This window comes from Mauremys mutica, chromosome 1, assembly GCF_020497125.1.
Source record: "Mauremys mutica isolate MM-2020 ecotype Southern chromosome 1, ASM2049712v1, whole genome shotgun sequence".
Taxonomy (NCBI): domain Eukaryota; kingdom Metazoa; phylum Chordata; order Testudines; family Geoemydidae; genus Mauremys; species Mauremys mutica.
Window position 1 is genome coordinate 168,429,003 of NC_059072.1, and position 20,564 is coordinate 168,449,566.

The 20,564-nt window shown below is 42.8% G+C and overlaps 1 protein-coding gene across 3 annotated transcripts in view; it reads left to right on the forward strand.

Moving 5' to 3' along the window:
* Positions 1–20,564, forward strand: part of ALCAM (activated leukocyte cell adhesion molecule) — a 173,817-nt gene that overhangs the window by 56,456 nt on the left and 96,797 nt on the right. The gene's annotated exons all lie outside the window — the stretch shown is intronic.

A 20,564-nucleotide genomic window follows, 5' to 3' on the forward strand; every position in this document is an offset into this window, starting at 1 on the left:
CACTTGTGCCCCTTCTGGTCAGCCTGGTTGTGGCTGACCTTAGACTGTTGGGTGCTCAACATAATATTTTTGGGCTACACCCTGCAGTTCCTGGGTTGGAGAAACCACCTGGGCAATCTCAGCACACAAGGTCATTGGTCGAGTCATGATCACTCCCTACACATCAATGTCAGGGACCCCCCTTAGAGCTCTCACAAGCTACAGGCATTACACAAGCTAAATATGAGTCAACAGTGTAATGCTGTTGCAAAAAAAGCAAACATCATTCTGGGATATATTAGCAGGAGTGTTGTAAGCAGGACATGAGAAATAATTCTTCCGCTGTGCTCCGTGCTGATTAGGCCTCGACTGGAGTATTGTGTCCAGTTCTGAGCACCACATTTCAGGAAGGATGTGGACAAATTGGAGAAAGTCCAGAGAAGAGCAACCAAAATGATTAAAGGTCTAGAAACACATGACCTCTGAGGAAAGATTGAAAAGATTGTTTGTTTAGTCTGGAAAAGAGAAGACTGAGAGGGGACATGACAGGGTGTTACAAGGAGGAGGGAGAATTTTTTTTTTCTTAACCTGTGAGGATAGGACAAGAAGAAATGGGCTTAAATTGCAGCAAGGGAGGTTTAAGTTGGACATTAGGAAAAACTTCCTGTCAGGGTGGTTAAGCACTGGAATAAGTTGTGTAGGGGAAGGTTGTGGAATCTTTATCAGTGGAGATTTTTAAGAGCAAGTTAGACAAACACCTGTCAGGGATGGCCTAGATAACACTTAGTCTTGCCATGAGTGCAGGGGACTGGACTAGATGTTCTCTCGGGGTCTCTTCCAGTTCTATGATTCCTGCTCTCCCTCCTGTCCTGAAAAGTCTCATTCTTAGCTGCGATAACATCTGCCCGCCCTGCCTTAACTCGGAAGCGCCCTATATGGTCTACAAATGCAAGGTCCCGCTGTGTCCGCACTCAGCTTTCCTTCCCAAGGTAGTCACAGTTTCATATGGGCCAGGATATTTACTTGCCTGTCTTTTTTCCAAAGCCACATAAATTAGAGGAGCTTAGATTGCATCCCCTGGGCATCAGGAGGGTGCTAGCCTTCTACGTTGAAAGGACCAAGCCATTCCACAAATTGGCGTAATTGTTCATCACGGTGGCTGACAGGATGAAAGGACGTCCAGTGTCTGCTCAAAGAATTTCTTGCATCACTGCCTGCATTTTCTGCTGCTTCGTTCAGGCAAAGATGCCACCTCGGGCGATTGTCACCGCCCATTCAACCAGGGCGCAAGACTCTTCGGCAGCTTTAGTGGCCCAAGTGCCTATCAAGGAAATCTGTAGGGTGGCCACTTGGTTATCCGTCCACACATTCACGTCCCATTATGCACTTACCAGCAGGCCTGGGACGATGCTGGCTTTGGTAGAGCAGTACTGCAAGCCACTAGATTGTGAACTCTGATCCCACTTCTGAGGATGCTGCTTGTGAGTCAGCTAGAATGGAATAGGCATGAGCAAGCATCCGAAGGAAAAAAAAGGTTGCCTACTTTTTTGTAACTGTTCTTTGAGATGTGTTGCTTATGTATATTCCATTACCTGCCCTCCTACCTGTCTGTTGGAGTTGCCGAGAAGAAAGAACTGAGAGGATGCAGGGTCGGCAGCACCTAATATACCAATGAATGAGCGCGGCGCCACAGCTGACCCTCCAGATACCGCTAACGCAAAAATTTCCGACATCTGTGCACATGTGCATGCACACATCTAGAATGGAATGGACATGAGCAACACATCTCGAACAGTAGTTACAAAAAGGTAGGTAACCGGTTTTTGTCTCCTTATTTTTTGTCTTCAGGAAGCTTACAAATGAAGCCAATAGATTTTTTTTTTCTTTTAAATTTATAATATGTTTCTTCAGATATGTTCCAATGGAACTAAAAGTATCTAAAACACATGAATTGGTTATGATTCAACAGTAAAAAGATGGATTTTCTTTGCAAACAATTTAAAAATTGTTCCAGTAAAGCTGAGTCTTAATAAAATACAAATATAAAAGAAAATGCCAGAAAACTTTTGTATGGTTGCTAAAAATAATGCCACTTCATTCTTAATTAGTTTGAACAAATGAATATGTCCAGTTAGATGCTGTGTCCTCTCCTCTCCCATTCACTTCCTCACTGACCTGTTAGTGTCTAATGTGATGCCCATTGTAGCCGGTGGAAGGACTCCCACTGATTTTTTTTTTTTTTTTTTGAAGCAAGTAGGAGACTTGGTACTAGTTTGCAAGATCAAGCTACTAATTTGTGAGGATGTTGTTGCCTTGTAAGAGAGCAACACTTTAGATTATTATTGTATTACAAGTGAGGAAAGAATACATTTGAACTTTTACAGTTACTTACTTGTCACCTTTAGAGATGAAATGTATGGGGTTTTAAGCCAAATTGTAAGGTGATTTTCTGAATGCTTCAAATAGCAAGCTTAAGGGGCTGCTTAGTACATATATGCCTTTATTTTTTTTTTCTTGTTTTAGAAGCCATGTATAACAATCTTTGGCTGCAGAGCAAGGCCCCAGCATATGGTAGAGAGGTTCCCAAGGTGTGGTCTTGTGGACCAGTGGTGGTCTCTAGAGAGTTGGCTGCTCACATGCCACGAAAATATAAGTGTGTGTGTGTATATATATATATATATATATATATATAATATACAATCCCAGTGATGTGTCTATTATAAAATATACTTTGCTATTTGTTTCTTAGCATTTTTATATGGGACAATAATGCCATTTATCTGACTGTTAGGCAGGCTTCATGCTCCAGTAAAAAGATTTAATGGGAGCTGTGAGATTAATGTGATGTCAGATCAGAATGGCAGCCAGTGGTAGGCAACTTAAGGAACCTAATACCAAACATATGGGAGGGAAAAGATGGTTTTAAGGTTGTGCTGAATTTCCTTTATCAGCTTAAACAACCTAATTAGCCCTATATAGTTTAGCTTGCTTACTGAGGCATTCATCACATAACCCTAAAATTAGTGGATTTAAACATATATGTACCGGTGGCCTTTAATGATGGTACAGTAGTAGTAACATTGGAGCTAATGTTATGTTCAGAGTCTTTTAAAAAATTAAATTTCAGAGCAGGATATATAAGCAGGTCTATTCTAATATATAAGAAGAAAGCTTAAATGGATATTGACAGCTTGGTTACAGTGCAGTATCACACAATTCATATGAAGTTTCTGCTCTTTTTTTAATCAGTTAAAAGAACAGTGCTTGAGCTCATTTATAACTTAGCTTCTGCCAGCTGGTTGTATTACAAAATCCATCACTAACCCGCTCAGTTCTGCATTTTAGGAGTTACTACATGGCAACCTCAAAATCAAGTGTGGTTGGGTTTTTTTAACACAATCTGGGGAACAGATCTTATACAAGATTCTGCGGCTAGAGTCTTGTGAATTTCATTATTGTGTGGGCTTATCAAATGTAGTATTTCGAAACAAGATGGATGTTTAAGCTATATGCATCCTTTCCACTAACGCTATTTAAAAATGAAGTGCTATGCTGAAAAGGACTCTTAATTGCACTGACTTTGCGGACAAACAAATATCAAATTTAAACAGCCTTAACGGTGCACGTGCATGTGTGTTTATGCTGTGTGCTGCATTTTGATTTCTAAACACCGAATTAGTTCTCTACCTATTTCTGAAAATGAATACATCAGCAAGCAGTTGCATTATTTGAAGTTTATCCATGTTCCTGTGATTTGTTGTTAGACAGGATCATCTCTATAAATACTTGGTTAAGGGGTGGCACACAACTTCTTAACTCTTGCATAAAACTTGCATTCTCTTTTATTATTATTTTCATGAACATTGATGTCTAAAAGGAAGTTTTGAATCTCATCAGAAGTTTGAAATTGAAATGAGCCGTTGTCTCAGGGTTTTAAATTTGCAATGATACCACTGGTAGAGGAAATAAATTGGTTGTGAATTTATGCCAATACCTGTATAACACTTAGTATATTGGTAACACACGTAGTCAACTTCATTTGTTAATGCCTTGAATGGAGACATTACCAATTGTATCCAGACAGTTGCCTGTTTGCTAGACAGTTATGAAGTTATAACAGTTATGCTAGACAGTTGTAGATGGTTATGAAGTTAAATCCACTGCAATTTATATTAATATTGGATTTAAATCTGTGTGATTCAGATAATCACACAAGTTGTTTGAAGTATCTAAATCCACTTACTCTTAGCCAACCTTTACCCCTTTCTGGAGATCTGCCACCTCAAATTCAGTGGATCAAAGGATGGAAGAATCAGGCTGGTGCAGCAGAAAAACAGAGGCTTCTGGCAGCACATTTTATAAAAAATTATTCCTAACCACGGAAATTTGCAATGATGATTTGAGGGCACAATGAAACCTTATGTTTTGAAGCACAGCCAGCTTGAGTCTGGTTCTTAAAAGTGGTCATGAAAAATAAGCAGTCTGTATTTTGGTTTATCTTCAAGTACTGAATTGAAATGGAGATGGGTCAGTTAGCCTTTAAAATACAAGATTATTTCTTCACTGTCTTCTAGAATATTAGACAGCCCAAACAAAGTAGGTGAGGAAACTAGAGTAGGACATAGACATAAGTACGTTTAGTCCTATTAATTGTATTCTTGAGCTAAAGGATGAAGATAAAAAAGACTGAAAAACTGAGATACCATTATGGTATTTTTTTTTTTTTTTCAAAACTGACAAAACACTTTTTGGGTGCAACCCTTGTAGTTTCATGCTTCTCCATAGAAAGTCAATGTTTGTTGCAGTGCCCTTCTGGCAGACACTCAGTGCCACTCTGGGAAGGCATGAGTGGAGGGGGGAGCAAGTAAACAAACACTGACAATTTTTCTTCATCGTAAATTGCTACATCATCCTGTGTTACCATAACAGGGGTGAGTAATGATCATTCTTCCTATTAAACTTTGAATCCATTCTTAGAATGTAGTTTTTAATAAGTTAATTATCCTTATGAATAAAATATATTCAGATCTACATGCTGCTGCTGCTACTTCATTGGATATATGAAGATCTCAAGGATTTAATTTAAGACTTTCTACTTATCATAGATTTGATGCTGATAATTATAATTGTCAGTAGTTCTTTGGGAAAATAATCTGTTCTGCCTTATGAGGAAAACATGAAGTAACTTGTCCAGTATTCTGCAGTCAGATTTACTAATTTAAGGCCTTGATCAATATTGCAAAGGAACCAGCCCAGGAATCCAACTGACTTTATCTGGGCTCCAGGCCAGTGTATAGGGTCTGTGTGAGTGAATCCCACATACTTCTATTGGAACAAAAACATCCACTTTCACGTAATATCTTAACTGTTTCCTGGAACAGATGACAGAATAGTGTTGAGGTAATTTGCAAGTGTGTTCCTGGATCTCAAAAAGCCAAGGGCTGGCTTAATAGCTAACCAGATAGCGTAGCCTTATGTTTACCACTTGGGAAACACTTGAGCAATAATACTAAATATATTCTCAAACTCCTTAGGTCATTCCCGACTGGAAAAATATGGAGGTGGGAAAAGATAATGCAGAAAAAGAGCAGAATCAAAACCTTAAAGGGTTCCACAAGCCTTGACCCTCACACTTCACAAATGTGTATCACAGGGTGGGGGGGAAGGATGTGTGAACTGTTCCACAGAGGCAGCATTTTCCTGATAAGAGGTTTAGAAAACCTGACCTATGAGGAAAAAGTTAACAATTTTGAGGAAAGAAATGGGCAGGGGGGGGCACCTGATAAGACTTCAGTGATGTTAAGGGCTGTTTATAAAGAGAACTTGTGATCAATTGTTTCCAGTGGACACAGAGGTAGGGCAAGAAGTAAGGAGCTTATTTTGCAGCAAGGGAGATTTAGGTTAGATATTAGGGAAAACTGTCTAACATTAAGGATTGTTAAGCACTGAAATAGGCTTCCAAGGGAGGTTATGGAATCCTCATCATTGGAGGTTTTTAAAAACAGTTTTGACCAATACATATCAGGGATGCTCGAGTGATATTTGTTGCTGCTTCAGCTCAGAGGCTGAACTATATGACCTCTCGAGATCCATTCCAGCCATACGTTTCTATGATTCTATGGAACTGGGTCTCCCATATCCGAAGTGACTGCCCTAACCACCAGGCTACGAGTCTTTCTCAATCTCTCTGGCCCAATGAATACTTAATTATACAAAGTGGGGCAGCTCCAACAAGAGAGATTAAGAGAAACCAAAATGCATTTCAAAAATTCATTAGTTTATTTTTTTTCTTCTCCATTAGACAGTTGCATTCTGGGGTCAGTCATTCCATAGTAGCTTTCCCACCAGTCACAGTCAGTAACTGCCATCTCTTCATGAAGTAGAGTGTCTGTAAGTGATGAGAAGGTGGAGGACTGACAGAAAGAGGGAGGAATGGGGTGTCTGCATATTCTGGCAGATGCCATTCTTCCTCCTCCTCCTAGACGCTGGCAGGGAAAGCCACTGGTATAGTAATGTAACCTATGGGCGTATTAACTGTTCCATGAATCTTTGTTGGTGAAATACCTTTGAGTAGAGATTGGGAGCCCCCCACAGACAACAACGAGGAGAACACCTGGCAGCATGGCTCAAGCTAGAGCAGAGGCATAGGGCTTCACATTAACAGCTTTGGCCTCCTGAGAAAGCAATTTTAGGGATGGCATTGCTGCTGTTGGGCAGCAAACTCCTGTTCTTCCTCTTATGATTTAGCACAAACATCATGAGATGATCCTTGCCGATTTTTTTTCCTCTCCCAGAGCCCCTCCCTCAAGTATTTTCCTTGTGAAGAGGCAGTCAGGCTCATGGCATCTAAAGGAGCAATAGGCCTGCCCTGAGTTCAGATGGATAAAATTTTTATAAAAGCAGCATAGAGTCCTGTGGCACCTTATAGACTAACAGACGTATTGGAGCATGAGCTTTCGTGGGTGAATACCCACTTCGTTGGATGTATTTTATAGCACACACTGTAACCTGTGGTGTGTATAGAATACATAAAACCTATTGGGATTATTTTTGGTATCCATGCACTTGTATCTCCAAATGGAGGGATTAGTTATGGGGAGTCCCACCATGCATTCCTCAGGGGAACCCATAAAACCTCTAAAATGACACACAATAGTTTCAGACCTAAAAATGCCATGATTTTTAAGGTCCAGTATCTTGGGCCCTTCCAGAGCTAGAAGCAAGAGTCCCTTAGGAGGCTGGGAATCTTTTTTTTTTTTTTCCCTTTCTAATGATATATAACTCCCATTCCTATCCTTTTACGGGATCATGGTATAACAGACTTTAAAACTGTGACAGTGACACCTATGTTGTAGGTCTGAATCTTGCCCATTCTGAGTCAAGGTATTATGTGGGGAAATTCCGTATTCATGTAAAGGGAGAAATACATTTCTCCACTAGGTGGCTTTTTTTAAACAAAGGCATCTGTTTGAAATGTTAGGTTAAATACTGAAGAGATGGACTAGTGGCCACTATAAGATGGTCAAAGGTGCATGATAAATGCATTTATTTTATGTCGCCTCAGTTTAAGACATCCATTTTTGGTGCATGTATATTATATAGAAATTATAATTGTAGGTTTCATTTTTAGGGAGCCATAATAGTCAAGCAGGACAATGCTGTATATGATCCTATTTTTCTTTGTTCAGTTATGGGCTTGAAAACTGAGCTAGCCATAAAATGGAACTCCCTTCCTGTGAAAAATTTCAGTTTTGAAAAAAAAAAATCTCCCCAAACTGGGAGAAAAAGCAGAAATTATGAAACTTCCTATAGAAAGGGATTTAAAGGAAAAGAGAGTGCCAGGAAACCCTCTGTTTCACAGCACACCTCCCTCCTGCACTAAGCTTTGGCTGCCAGTGAGGAAGAGAGCCAGGCTGCTCGGCCTCCCACTTCCCTCACAGCTCTGGGGCTGGGAAGGTTGAGTGCCTGGGATCTCTGCCTCTCCAATCCTGGAGCCTAAAGGTTAGGGGATAGGGAGCAGGGAGGCAGCTGGGCAGGAAGGCTGAGAGGCAAGGAGGCAGAGAGCTTGGCGTTGGTAACCCTTCTGGAAAGCTCTTGCCAGTTTCACTTTTTGCCTGACAGAAGCTTTCCAGGCAGGCAGTTGAGGAGCTGTGAACGGAACATTGAATTTTGTGGTAAAATTGAAATTTTGTCATTGAAAAACTTTGCTGTTTGTGAAAAGGGCATTTTTAATTAGAAAATAATTTTGGAGAAAAATTCCTGACCATCTCAACGTAAAATGTTGAGGTCTGGGGTGTAAGCGGAGTTAAAAATATAACTGTATAAATTGCATTAATCAGGTTATAATTTCTTTTGAAGAAATGTATTTATTGTCTCAGGTACTTGATTAGATGGTTCCAAAATAAAATTAATCGGTAACCTTCTGTGCAACTCCTCAGCACTGTTCAATTGCAAACTGTCTGTCTACTAAGAAAGCCAGGAACCATGCCATGTAAAGGCTTTGTCAACATCAGGTGAAGGTTGAAATGTACTGTACTTTTTTTTTTCTTTATTAAGCTAATCAAACTAATCAGCCTTATAGGGTTTATATACAAGTTCTAGAGGCAATTTTTAATGAGGTCTGTTGCCAGGGGTGGGAGGGAACTGTTCATATCAAGTGAATGCTGGAAATGTTGTGCACCTTTAAGTTTATAATATGTCCTTTCAATCCCTAAGGAATTTTTGGAGCATATTCAGCATCACATACAATGATTTGTGAAATGCTAGTGCAATACAAAGACTAAATTGGTATGAATTGAGCCTTTATACTATGATAGGTACAGTGCTGCATGTTCCATTAACATTGACAAGGTAAGGATCATTTGAACCTTTCTTTAATGCAGAAAAGTGATCCTGAAGACTGATAAGCATGTAGGACTTTCATCTTCAAGTGATTACCATAAATGCAGCTGTTAAGACATTCTCTGTATATGAGCACTTCAAGTGCAGTGTTCCTTTCTGTTCTAAAGGAGCTTTTCAGTTCTGTTTAGAGGATATCTGGAAGATAATGGAGATGTAGGCTTTGTTTCTAGGGGTTTTCACAGCCCCAAGTGCCCATTAAAATTACAAGAAGGTCAAAGAATGTACGTCAAAGTATGTCAAAGAATCAAAAGTATAATTATTACTGACTTCAAAGCGGACAAACTTCCAAATGAGTTGTGATTATTTCAAATAAATTATTACATGAAAATCCTGTAAGGTAATAGTGGAGGGGAAATTGCACATTGTATAATTTTCACCAGATTTCATCTTTTGTATAACTTTCACCAGGTTCACACATTGGTGTTTGCTGAGAAAGCTCCTCTCTCGATTTCAATTCGCCCAGCTACAAAGCATTAACATACAATTTGATTTTTCTATACTAGCATTTTAGAACATGTTGGTTAGCATGTGCTAGCTAATATGTATTATTTTTTTTAATTAACAACCTGTATATTATTGTACTCAAGATAAACCCCAGTGAGGCTTTCCTATGGTGTATAGCTTTGGGATTGGGGATGGGACTCTGAAAAGAAACAATGAGAAAAAAGTGATAGAGCTGACACAAGTGAATAGTAAGTGCCAGATCCTGAATTGAAAGCATGAAAAGTTGGGCTTGTAAGATGGATCTAACATCCAATACAGATAACTCAAGCTGACATAAAGAGGTGACCTCTCTCCAATTCCTAATGGACAAGTGTCTATTTGAAATACAACTGACATTATTAAACAACAATTGACATTAAATGGAAGTCTCATCATAAAAGCAAAGGGCTGAATAGCTCTGAAGACCATCCTGACTCCTAGGTCTCTCCAGGTCAGGGTTTGAGGCACAAGGGTTGGAGTAGAGCAGAGATTTTTGCATTGCCTTTTTGTCTAGAGCAGTGGTTCCCAAACTTGTTCCACCGCTTGTGCAGGGAAAACCCCTGGCAGGCCAAGCCGGTTTGTTTACCTGCCGCGTCTGCAGGTTCGGCCAATCATGGTTCCCAGTGGCCGCAGTTCACTGCTCCAGGCCAATGGGAGCTGCTGGAAGCGGCACGGGCCGAGGGACGTACTGACCACCGCTTCCAGAAACTCCCATTGGCCTGGAGCAGTGAATTGCGATCGCTGGGAGCTGCAATCGGCCGAACCGGCGGACGCGGCAGGTAAACAAACTGGCCTGGCCCACCAAGGGCTTTTCCTGCACAAGTGGCGGAACACGTTTGGGAACCACTGGCTAGAGGGAAAAATCTGGTACCTTTTGCAAACACTAAAATGGATGATTGAATGATTTTACCATGCATAAAGCATTTTCCTCCTTATATTTGCTCATTCAAAAGTTTACAAAACTACCATAAGTTCAAAAGAGGAATTCCCTCTACTAATAATTAAATTCTGCATTCAAGTATATATTTTCTAACACTCATTCACACACACGCTACAAAGATGGCATTTTTATTCATTGCACATATCTGGTTGCTTAAGTTAATTGAGTAAAAGAAAGATGCAGAAATTGAAATATTGATTAACTATAGCATATTTTTAACTCACCTCCCTTTACCACCTCTGGAGTGAGCTTCAGAATATCAAATACTGAAATACTACTTAACCCTGAAATGAATATTAAACAAAATATTTTATTAATATTTGGTCTAATCTTGAGACAATAAGTGTCTACTTACTACCCTGTGTCCATGTACAGTGGCCATTTCTATTGGTAGGAGTTGCGTACATGAATCAGGTGTATATATGACCCTGCATGTGTAACAAATATTCTCTGGCCTATATTGACACCCTACACAGAATGGTAGTTTAAAATATATATTTTAATCTTCTAGAATATTTTTTAAAATTCCTTCAGGCTTTGAAATGTCATCATGTGTGTTTTCACATTCAGCAAAGATTTAATATTTGAACAATTATTTATAAAATGTTATACCTTAAAGTCAATTGAAAATTACATTATATTAGTAAAATAATTTAAAGGGATATTTAATGTGGACAAGAAAATTCTTCTGCTCAGTACTTACTGGTCTGGATCTACCTGCCTGCAGGAGTCATTTCAAGGAGTGGACTTCAGAGGCTTCCCTAATATGACATGAATAAGGCTATTGATCATACTAATGGGTTAAAGAGCCTATTGAGAAGCTTAAGCCTCTTTGTCAGCTAAGATTGGCATGGTAGAGGTTTTCCTATCTATCCACATGTCGAAAGACAGGTAGAATCCAGTCTCTCTCTCTCTCATATGAATATGCATTGAAAGGGAGGGAAATAAGATAACTAGCTCATGACAATCCTAGCAGAAAGTGACCTGAGAAAAGGTGGTATTTAGGACTTATAATGACTAGGGGCTTGGCTACACTTGAGAGTTGCAGCGCTGGGAGTTACGGCTGTGTTCGTACAGCTGTGTAGGGACAGCACTGGTGTGTGGCCACACTGACAGCTAACAGCGCTGCAATGTGGCCACATTTGCAACATTTGCAGCGCTGTATTGAGAGGTGCATTGTGGGCAGCTATTCCACAGAGCACCTCGTCCCATTTTGGCATTGTGGGAAGGGGGCAGAGGGTGCAGGTCATTCCGCTTCCTGTCCCAATGCCCCGTGGTGCATCGCTTCACATCCCAGCAGTCACAGTTTTTCCGGCCACGTTTGGCGCCATTGTGAGTCTCTTGCTGTGTTTTACTCTCTCTCTCTGAAGCGCGATTTCTGTGGGAAATGGAGCCCGAGCTGCTGAGGACTGTGCTGATGAGTGTCGCCAGCACATCACATTTGGCAGTTGAGCTATTCCTTCAGCTCCAAAGTGACAGTGAGGAGTCCGACGATGATATCGAGTCGCCTGACGCGTGTGACACTAAATTGCTTGTGGCATTCACGGAAATGCTCAGCACTGTGGAATGCCGCTTTTGGGCTCGGGAAACAAGCACTGAGTGGTGGAATCACATCGTCATAGAAGTCTGGGATGATGAGCAGTGGCTGCAGAACTTTCGGATGAGAAAAGCCACTTTCATGGGACTGTGTGCTGAGCTCGCCCCAACCCTGCGGCGCAAGGACACAAGATTGAGAGCTGCCCTGACGGTGGAAAAGCGGGTGGCTATTGCAATCTGGAAGCTGGCAACTCCAGACAGCTACCGGTCGGTCGGGAACCAGTTTGGAGTGGGAAAGTCGACCGTTGGAATCATGTTGATGCAAGTTTGCAGGGCCATTAATCGCATCCTGCTAAGAAGAACCGTGACTCTGGGGAACGTGCAGGACATTGTGGATGGCTTTGCACAAATGGGTTTCCCTAACTGTGGAGGGGCGATAGATGGGACGCATATTCCCATTCTGGCACCCCCCCCCCACCTAGCATCCGAGTACGTTAATCGGAAGGGGTATTTCTCTATGGTTCTCCAGGCGCTTGTGGATCACCGTGGGTGTTTCATTGACATTAACACAGGCTGGCCTGGAAAGGTGCATGATGCACGCATCTTTCGGAACAGTGGCCTGTTCAGGAAGATGCAGGCAGGGACTTTTTTCCCCAGACAGGAAGATCACAGTAGGGGACGTCGAAATGCCCATTGTGATCCTTGGAGACCCTGCTTACCCGTTACTGCCTTGGCTCATGAAACCCTATACAGGGAAGCTTGACAGGAGCAAGGACCGGTTCAACTACAGGCTGAGCCGGTGCTGAATGACTGTGGAGTGTGCTTTTGGCCGTTTAAAAGCTCGATGGAGATCTCTGTATGGGAAGCTAGACTTGGGGCTAAAGCCCCGCGGTTATATCCGCGTGCTGTACCCTCCATAATATTTGTGAAGGGAAGGGTGAAACATTCAGTCAGGCATGGACCACCGAGGTTCAAGTCCTGGAGGCTGAATTTGCACAGCCAGAGAGCAGGGCTACTAGAGAGGCCCAGCACAGGGCTACAAGGATTAGGGATGCCTTGAGGGAGGAATTTGAGGCTGAAAGCCAACAGTAATGTTTGGTGCCTTGCATGCGAGTGAAGTGTAGTGGTTACACTGTTAGTAGGATTCTGTTTTCCCTAAAATGATTTGCAGTGCCTGTTTCTTTACTGGGCTACGGTATCTTTCACTTTCTGCAATAATAAAGACTGTTTTCAAAGCCAAGAATTCTTTTATTGAAAAGAAAAAAACTTCCTTGACAGACACACAACATTTTGGGAACCTAAAAGGGCAGGGGGATGGGTTGGTGAACTGTACAGTCACAGGTTTGAATATGTCCTGTCTGGAGTGCTGTGTAATGAGTGCTGCACTTCAGGGTGCATATACTGCATGGTGATGGGGGTTGAGTGCAGAGGGTAAGGGTCGTAGTTCTCTGGGCTGGTTGGTGAACGTACAGGTGTTGGAGGCAGCTGGTGGAGGTAAGAACCTGGATGCTGGGGAAGGGGGTTTGGAGCTGACATTGGGGCACAAGGGGAAAAGCTTTGGGACAGAGGGTGCGGGGGGGGCAGCACGGTAGTGCTCTGCCTGCATGGCTACGAGTGACTGGATAGTCCCCTTGGCGCACCAGGATGCTTAGCAGCTGCTTTGTGCTTTTCCTCCTGTCCACTGCATTTCTCTGGCGGATCCTGCTTTCCCTTTCTCTCCAGTCCTGCAGGTTTTTACTCTCTCTGGCAGAGTGATCCATAACTGCTTTCAGCATGTCTTCCTTGGTTTTTCGCGGCTTCTTCCTGAGGTTTTGTAGTCTCTGTGCAGTCGAGGAGATGGGCAGTCCAGCAGTCAAGGTCGCTTTTGGAAAGGCAAAAATGGCAACAATTAACAGGGGTAGCATTGTTCATAATCTCATCCAGACAGTAATTCCCACACACTGAAGGAGTTTACAGTCTTCACTTTAGCATACTTTTCCCATACCAAACAGAGCACACATAACCCAACAGGAGCCACGAAATGGTGAGTAAGGGGGACTGATTGCTTCAGGGCTGTGCAAGGGTTTCTGTGCGTTGGGGACAGCAAACAGCTACAGGGGGCATCTGCACTGAACAGTCTCCCAACATTTTCCACAGGAGTTAATCCTGGAAGATATCTTTCTGCTGCGGGTCACCAGGGAAGAGCGGGAAGGTCTTCTACAGCAATGCGGATTCCGCCCTGGCCCCATGCAGCTTGCCTGTGTGCAGCAATGGTCCCCCCCACCCCTCGTGGCACAGTGGCGCGGACGCGTTAGCCTGACTGGGACAAGGACCACAATGGCTCTCCCTATAAACCTGCACAGGCACATTGCCCACGCTCTGGCTGAAACTTTTGAGGAGATTACCGAGGGTGATTACCGCGATATGATAGACCACATCAATGGGCTATTCCACATCTAGGCATGCATGCAGCCTTAACCCCCACTTCTCTCCTGAAACATTTCCATCCTGAAAATAAAAGCCGCTTACCGGTAACCTGCTCCTCTGCTTGTCCTTGACCAAGTACCGGCTGCTGCGACTGGCTACCTTCCTCCTGGCTTGAGAAGAGCTCCTGGCTGCATGCCTCCTGGGACTCCGGGGTGTCTCCCCCCACCCCAGTACCCTCACTCTTGGTTTCCTCCCCCCTCCTCTTACTCCTCCTGTCCCCCACCCCGCTCAGAAGTGTCCATCGTGGTCGTCAGATTGGCAGTGGGGGGTCACCCCCAAGTATCGCATCCATCTCCCTGTAAAAACGGCAGGTCGTGGGGGCAGCGCTGGAGCGGCGGTTTCCCTCGCGGGCTTTGTAATAAGCACTCTGCAGCTCCTTTACTTTAACCCTGCACTGCAGCGCGTCCCGGTCATGGCCCCTTTCCAGCATGGCCTTTGATACCTGGCCAAAGGTATCATAATTCCTACGGCTGGAGCGCAGCTGGGACTGCACAGCTTCCTCCCCCCAAACACTGATGAGGTCCAGCAACTCGCCATTGCTCCATGCTGGGGCTCGTTTGGCACGTGGAGGCATGGTCACCTGGAAAGATTCACTGATTGCACTCCACACCTGGCTGAGCAAACAGGAAGGGGATTTTTAAAATTCCCGGGGCATTTAAAGGGCAGGTCACCTGAGGCCAGGGCAGTAGAGTGCAAACTGATGAGCAGAGTGGCTGAACAGGAATTCTGAGATCTCCTAATACCCTGGAGGCCAATAACAGCGCTGGTGTGTGGCCACACCTGACGAGCAGCGCTGCATCACCAGCGCTGCACTCGTTATACCCCAAGCAGACCAGGTGTTCAGCCAGCGCTGCAGCCAGGGAGTTGCAGCGCTGGATGTGCCTTGCAGGTGTGGACAGTTACTAAGTTGCAGTGCTGGAAAGCCTCCACCAGCGCTGCAACTCTCAAGTGTAGCCAAGCCCTAGGTGTTTTCTTTGGTGTTTTTTTTCCCTTTCATCACTATGAGAGTGGCTTGCAGCTCTTATCTCAGGCAGATTGCTGCCCTGGCTGGCCATGAGTCATTTCCTGTTTTAATACAAACCTTTCTGCAGGAGTTTCCCCTCCCAATTATTGTAGTATTCCTTTTTTATTCATGTTTAATGAAAATAAATCATTTGGGCAAACTATGGCCCACAGGCCGTTTTAAGCTGGCCCGTGAGCTGCACCATATGACTCGGCCACACCACACGTCTCCTGGAAGCCGCCGCATGACCCCACTACATGCTCTAATAGGAGCTGCAGGGGCGGTGCCTGCAGATGGGGCAGTGTGCAGAGCTGCCTGGTTGCGCCTCCACATAGGAGTTGGAGAAGGGACATGCCACTGCTTCCGGGAGCTACTTGAGGTAAGCGCCGCTTGGAGCCTGTACCCTCTGAGCCTCTCCCCATGCCTCAACCCTCTGCCCTAGCCCTGCTCCCCCTCCTATTCTCCAAACCCCTCAATCCCAGCCTGGAGCACCCCCCTGCACCCCAAACCTCAGCCCCACCCCAGAGCCCGCACCCCCTCCCGCACTCCACCCCAATTTTGTGAGCATTCATGGCCCGACAGGTTAGAATGCTTTGCCCATGGTGTGGGGCCATTTGTTTTATTACTTATAAAGTACATCAACTTCTTAAACTTTTTCCTTTTGGTCTCAAAAGTCTCATGTCACCACTCTTTCCCCTCCCCCCCCCACACACACAAAATGGAAGCGATAATGAACTGTACATAAAATCCTAGCTTTTCAGAGGTGTGACTTCTTAACACAAACAGAGAATAGGGTTTGTCGGCTGCACATTCTACCTTTCTCCTTTCTGCTCTCGTTCCTTTCTTGATTCTTATAATCAGGCCAGGTATTGAGCATGTATAAAACCTGCTCTGAGAAGAGACTGCAACCCTAAATGCATATGTGTCCATACAAGTACATTGTGTCTGAACATCAAACAGAGCTGGTATATTGCAGTAGGTCTATAGTTAAGCCTAACAGCCTTGACAGTACCCTTTTATCTTTTTTAATGTTGGGAATGGACACTGAATTGCACCAGGAACCCCCTTCTGTCTTATTTATGTATTTCTGAAATGTGGTGTGTGTCAGGGTGGTGAGGAGGGGTTTCTTCCCCTCTTCCCCCTGCCTTAACTAGTTTTCTACTTCCACAATTCACTACAAAGGCATGTATTGCTGCATACATCTTTTGTTTACACAATATATCAGGAATTTAGTACTGTGCTGTTTGATAAGCTGCAAGTCATAAGCATTAGACACCAGACATACTGGTGCCAAAACGATTAACACAATAATTCATCAGAGATCACTTCAGGTTTCCCTTCATTGACTCTACCCCTCTTGCAGACTTCTTGAAGAATGATGTAATATACTCTAAATGAATTTTTGTCAGCAATGAATGTACTGTACACTGCCTGGCTTTTGAAATCAAACCTCAGGGTAGTGCACTCTCTAAGGAGTGCCATAACTGGCATCTATAATTTTCAACACAAACAAGTCCACTCATAAAAAAATGAAAGGAATTATTTACTATGAATGAGAACACAGAGCACTACAACTTAATTTCAAATCTCTTCAGTTTATCAGGTGCCATTTCTCAGCACTGTTTTTTTTTTTAAAGGAGGAATGTCACACATTACTAATAGTCAAAATGCATATTTTTGAACTGAAGCTGGGTTTTCTCATTGTACATCACTAGCCCTGCATATGTGTTTTCCAATTACAAGGTCAGCCACATAAATTGGGGAAGCCGAACATGCTAAAATAAGCATGGGTCTGCTGTCAAATTACACACAGGTACTGTAAAGAGAGCCTTCTACCAGTTTCGCCTTTAAAGACATGGAATTGACAGTAAACACAATCAAGCCACTCTAATCCCTTGGGATTGCTGCTACAGATCACATTCCACAACTACAGTGAATTACAAATGCTGCTTTTTTTTGTACCTCTTATTCAAAAATTGCCTTTCTTCTTTTAAATGAAATGTCATACAATATTGGTCTTCATTTGTGGTCTAGCTATTTTGCCTGTTTACAAAACAAAAACTAATGACCTAGTTTTTTGGGTTTTTTTAATTACATAAATTAGGGTTAGATCATGGCTGAATGTAATGCAGCCTCATATGGGAAAATAAAATCTGTACCTCCTGCCTTCCCCATACACATGCTTTCACTTACCACCTGGCTTCTCTGTCTCACAGCACCAGGTGAGGGGAAGCCCATGCAGTCGCTACTCCCTTCTACAAGAATATGGGAGGGAAGTGCGTAGAGCCTTGACTAGTCTGGCCTGTAGGGAGCTCTAACCATTTAGGGCTAGATTGTGCTGTCAGGTAATGTGCTATTGCCCGTTCAGTCTAATTAATTGGATGTCCAGATTTCTTGAGTTCTAATCTCCGCTTCATCATCTCTGCTTTGCTGTTTGATCTGTTTTGGCTTTTCCGTCACTAAAATATGGATAGTATTACTTTTGTGGCTACCTAGCTCACATGGCTGTTGTGAAAAGTGTTTATAAATAGGCCTGTTTCAAAATTAGGTAACTTTTTTTTAAACAAAAATTATTCAAATATATATCTCATACTGGGGGTGTCCTTACAGAGGCAAAAAATTTCAATTTTGGCATTTGTATGGTATGTTGGTATATATTTTGCAATTAATTTGAACTGGAAAAGTGGTGAAAAGGCAATTTTTCCTTTTGCCTGAATAATTTGCTTTCTTCAGTATTGGTTTCCCCATACCAATCATATGTCATTTCCCTTGAGTTACAAAGCAGGATGCAACAAATCAAAGATTAATTTCTGCCTAGAGCTAGCTTCTGGTTCAGGGGGAGCCCATGGCTATTTGTTCCTTATGATTTTTGGGGACCAGCACATCTAAAGGAGAATCTCTGCCTTCGTGTGTTTTTTTTTTTAAAGCACCAGTTGTTTTTTTCCTCCTAGCCATGGCCTTGAAAACATAAATCTGCTGTTAGTGTTGAAAGTTTGTCACTGATTTTGCATAAAACTGCAGTTTACTGATGGCTTCCTCTTAATAGCTACAGATAGCTGACTACTTAGGTCCATGAAAATGATAGCCACAGGCCACTGGGCAGTTAAGAGCACCCTATATTAGTTTGTGCTTTTGAAGGGGTGTTTGTCTCCAGTTGACCTCTGGCCAAAAGGAGGGGTAGTATGAGAAACAACATGGCCTGGGGGACTGGAAGCATTCTAATCCCAACTCCTCACCCTTCTGTGGTGTTGGTCAAGGCATATCCTGTGTTTTTGCCTTAGTTTCTCTCATCTGTAAAATAGGGAGGATACTTGCTTACTTCACATAGGATTATGACTGTTAATGTTTGTAAAGCACTGTGTACTAAAACTCACCAGCATGTGCACCAGCGCCTGTTGGCCTCTAGGATCTTTGGAAACCAGAGTCCACCAAGGAATATCATATCTCAGGTCCAGGATAAGCTTTGTACGAGGCAATCGTCCAGAGGGGAAGATCTCACAGAACAGTCCCCAAATGGGCCCCTTACACTAGAAAATTAATGTGGACCAGTTCAGACGGTAAACCAGTGAACCACTATCTTTTTCTAGCTTGAGGTGTGATCTTAGCTACTCTATCAAAGATGCCCAGTTCTCTCAGCAACGATTTTGTCATGAACTGCCCAAAAATATTTAATGGGCTTAGGTCAGAGTGTAAAATTGGGTCATCAGCCAGCAGAAGGTCTGGGGATAGGAGGAGGAAGCAATTTCCCAAAAGGAGTAAAGAGTGTGACATACTAAATTTGCCTCTGCCATTTAGGACTGAATAGAATGACTGGTGTTCAGTCTGTCCTGGTTTTTCTGAGCACCTTCCAGATGAGGATAATCGATGGGGCAGTCTTTAGGCGCTAGGTCGTTGTAATTATTTCATGACCTGTAGCATGTATCTTAATCTAAAATATGTATAATTATTAAATTTTAATGTTTTTAGAACTGGCCATACAACAATTAACCCACCAAAGAAAAATTCCCTGACAGCTGCCATGAATCCTCATTGTATCTATCGACCTGTCAATTCATTGGGATTGAGCACAGCTGTAAGGTTAGCAAATCTGGGCCATGATTGCCAAGGGATGGAAATGATTTTCTGAGTAGAGACTCCTCCGTTCTTAGCTCTCAACCCCCTTCCACTGATCTAAACTCTGGTGATATTGCATGGAGAGAGAGGCACTTCATAACTAGGACCCAAACTATTGAGGGATATATAGAAAAGCTTGAACTCCAAAATTTGTTAGCCCCTGCAGGTCCTGGAGCACAAGTATAAGGTGATCTCTGTGTGAATCTCTGCCTAATAAACGGGCGTCCACACTAGCTACACTAGCTTCAAATTCCAAATGGCTTCCATGAACAGACGTGTAGAACTTATTGCAATAAATATCTTAACTAATGTAACCAAGGGGGCATAATCCTCCATGGCCCTTAACCTTACACAGACATTTTATACAAGTGCAAAATGGACGTAAAATGCTTCCCTGTGTGAAGAGGAGTATAATCATAAACCTCCCTTTGCAACCTTTCTAAAGAAAAAGAGCAGATGCATTCATTTCTCCCCCAGGACTGGTAAACAAAACTGTGCTCAGTAGTATCAGAGACAGTCGACATATCCAAATGAATCAGCACAGACACTTGTAACCGTAAAGTTACTGTAAACATTCTTCAGATCAATGGATATCGGCTGAACTTGTTCAGTAGTGGACAGCATTTCCATCCAAATTTCCTGCTGTTTGATAAACTGGCTCTACTTTTTAGGCAGAGAAGAGATGTTTGTGTGCTATGATATCCTTTATTGGCAGTTAGACGGGAGTGCTACCATTTGAGGGGACTGAAAAAGAAGAATGAATTCCATAAAGTAATCCCTTTATTTACTAGAGAGAAAAAATTACTCGGATATAATGGAAATCCAGTGTGACTTTCCACACAGGCCCATGTCTGCCAGGGGAAGAGAGAGTACATTCAAACTGAGTGTGGAAGAGCTGGGAGGACTCATTAGATGTAGTAAAGAAACAATCACTTCCACTTTGAAATTGGTCCTATAGTTGACAGAAGCTAGTCAAGTAAAGAAGGAAGACTAATTCTTGGTAGAACACCGGGAGGAGTTGGAAGCCTTCAGATGGCCTGAGTTGCTAGTGTGGGGAGGGCTTTTCCAAGAGGTCAGACAGCTTGAATCTAGAACAACTCTGAAAAGGAAAGAGAGCAATAATTTGAAATATCCTTAACCCAT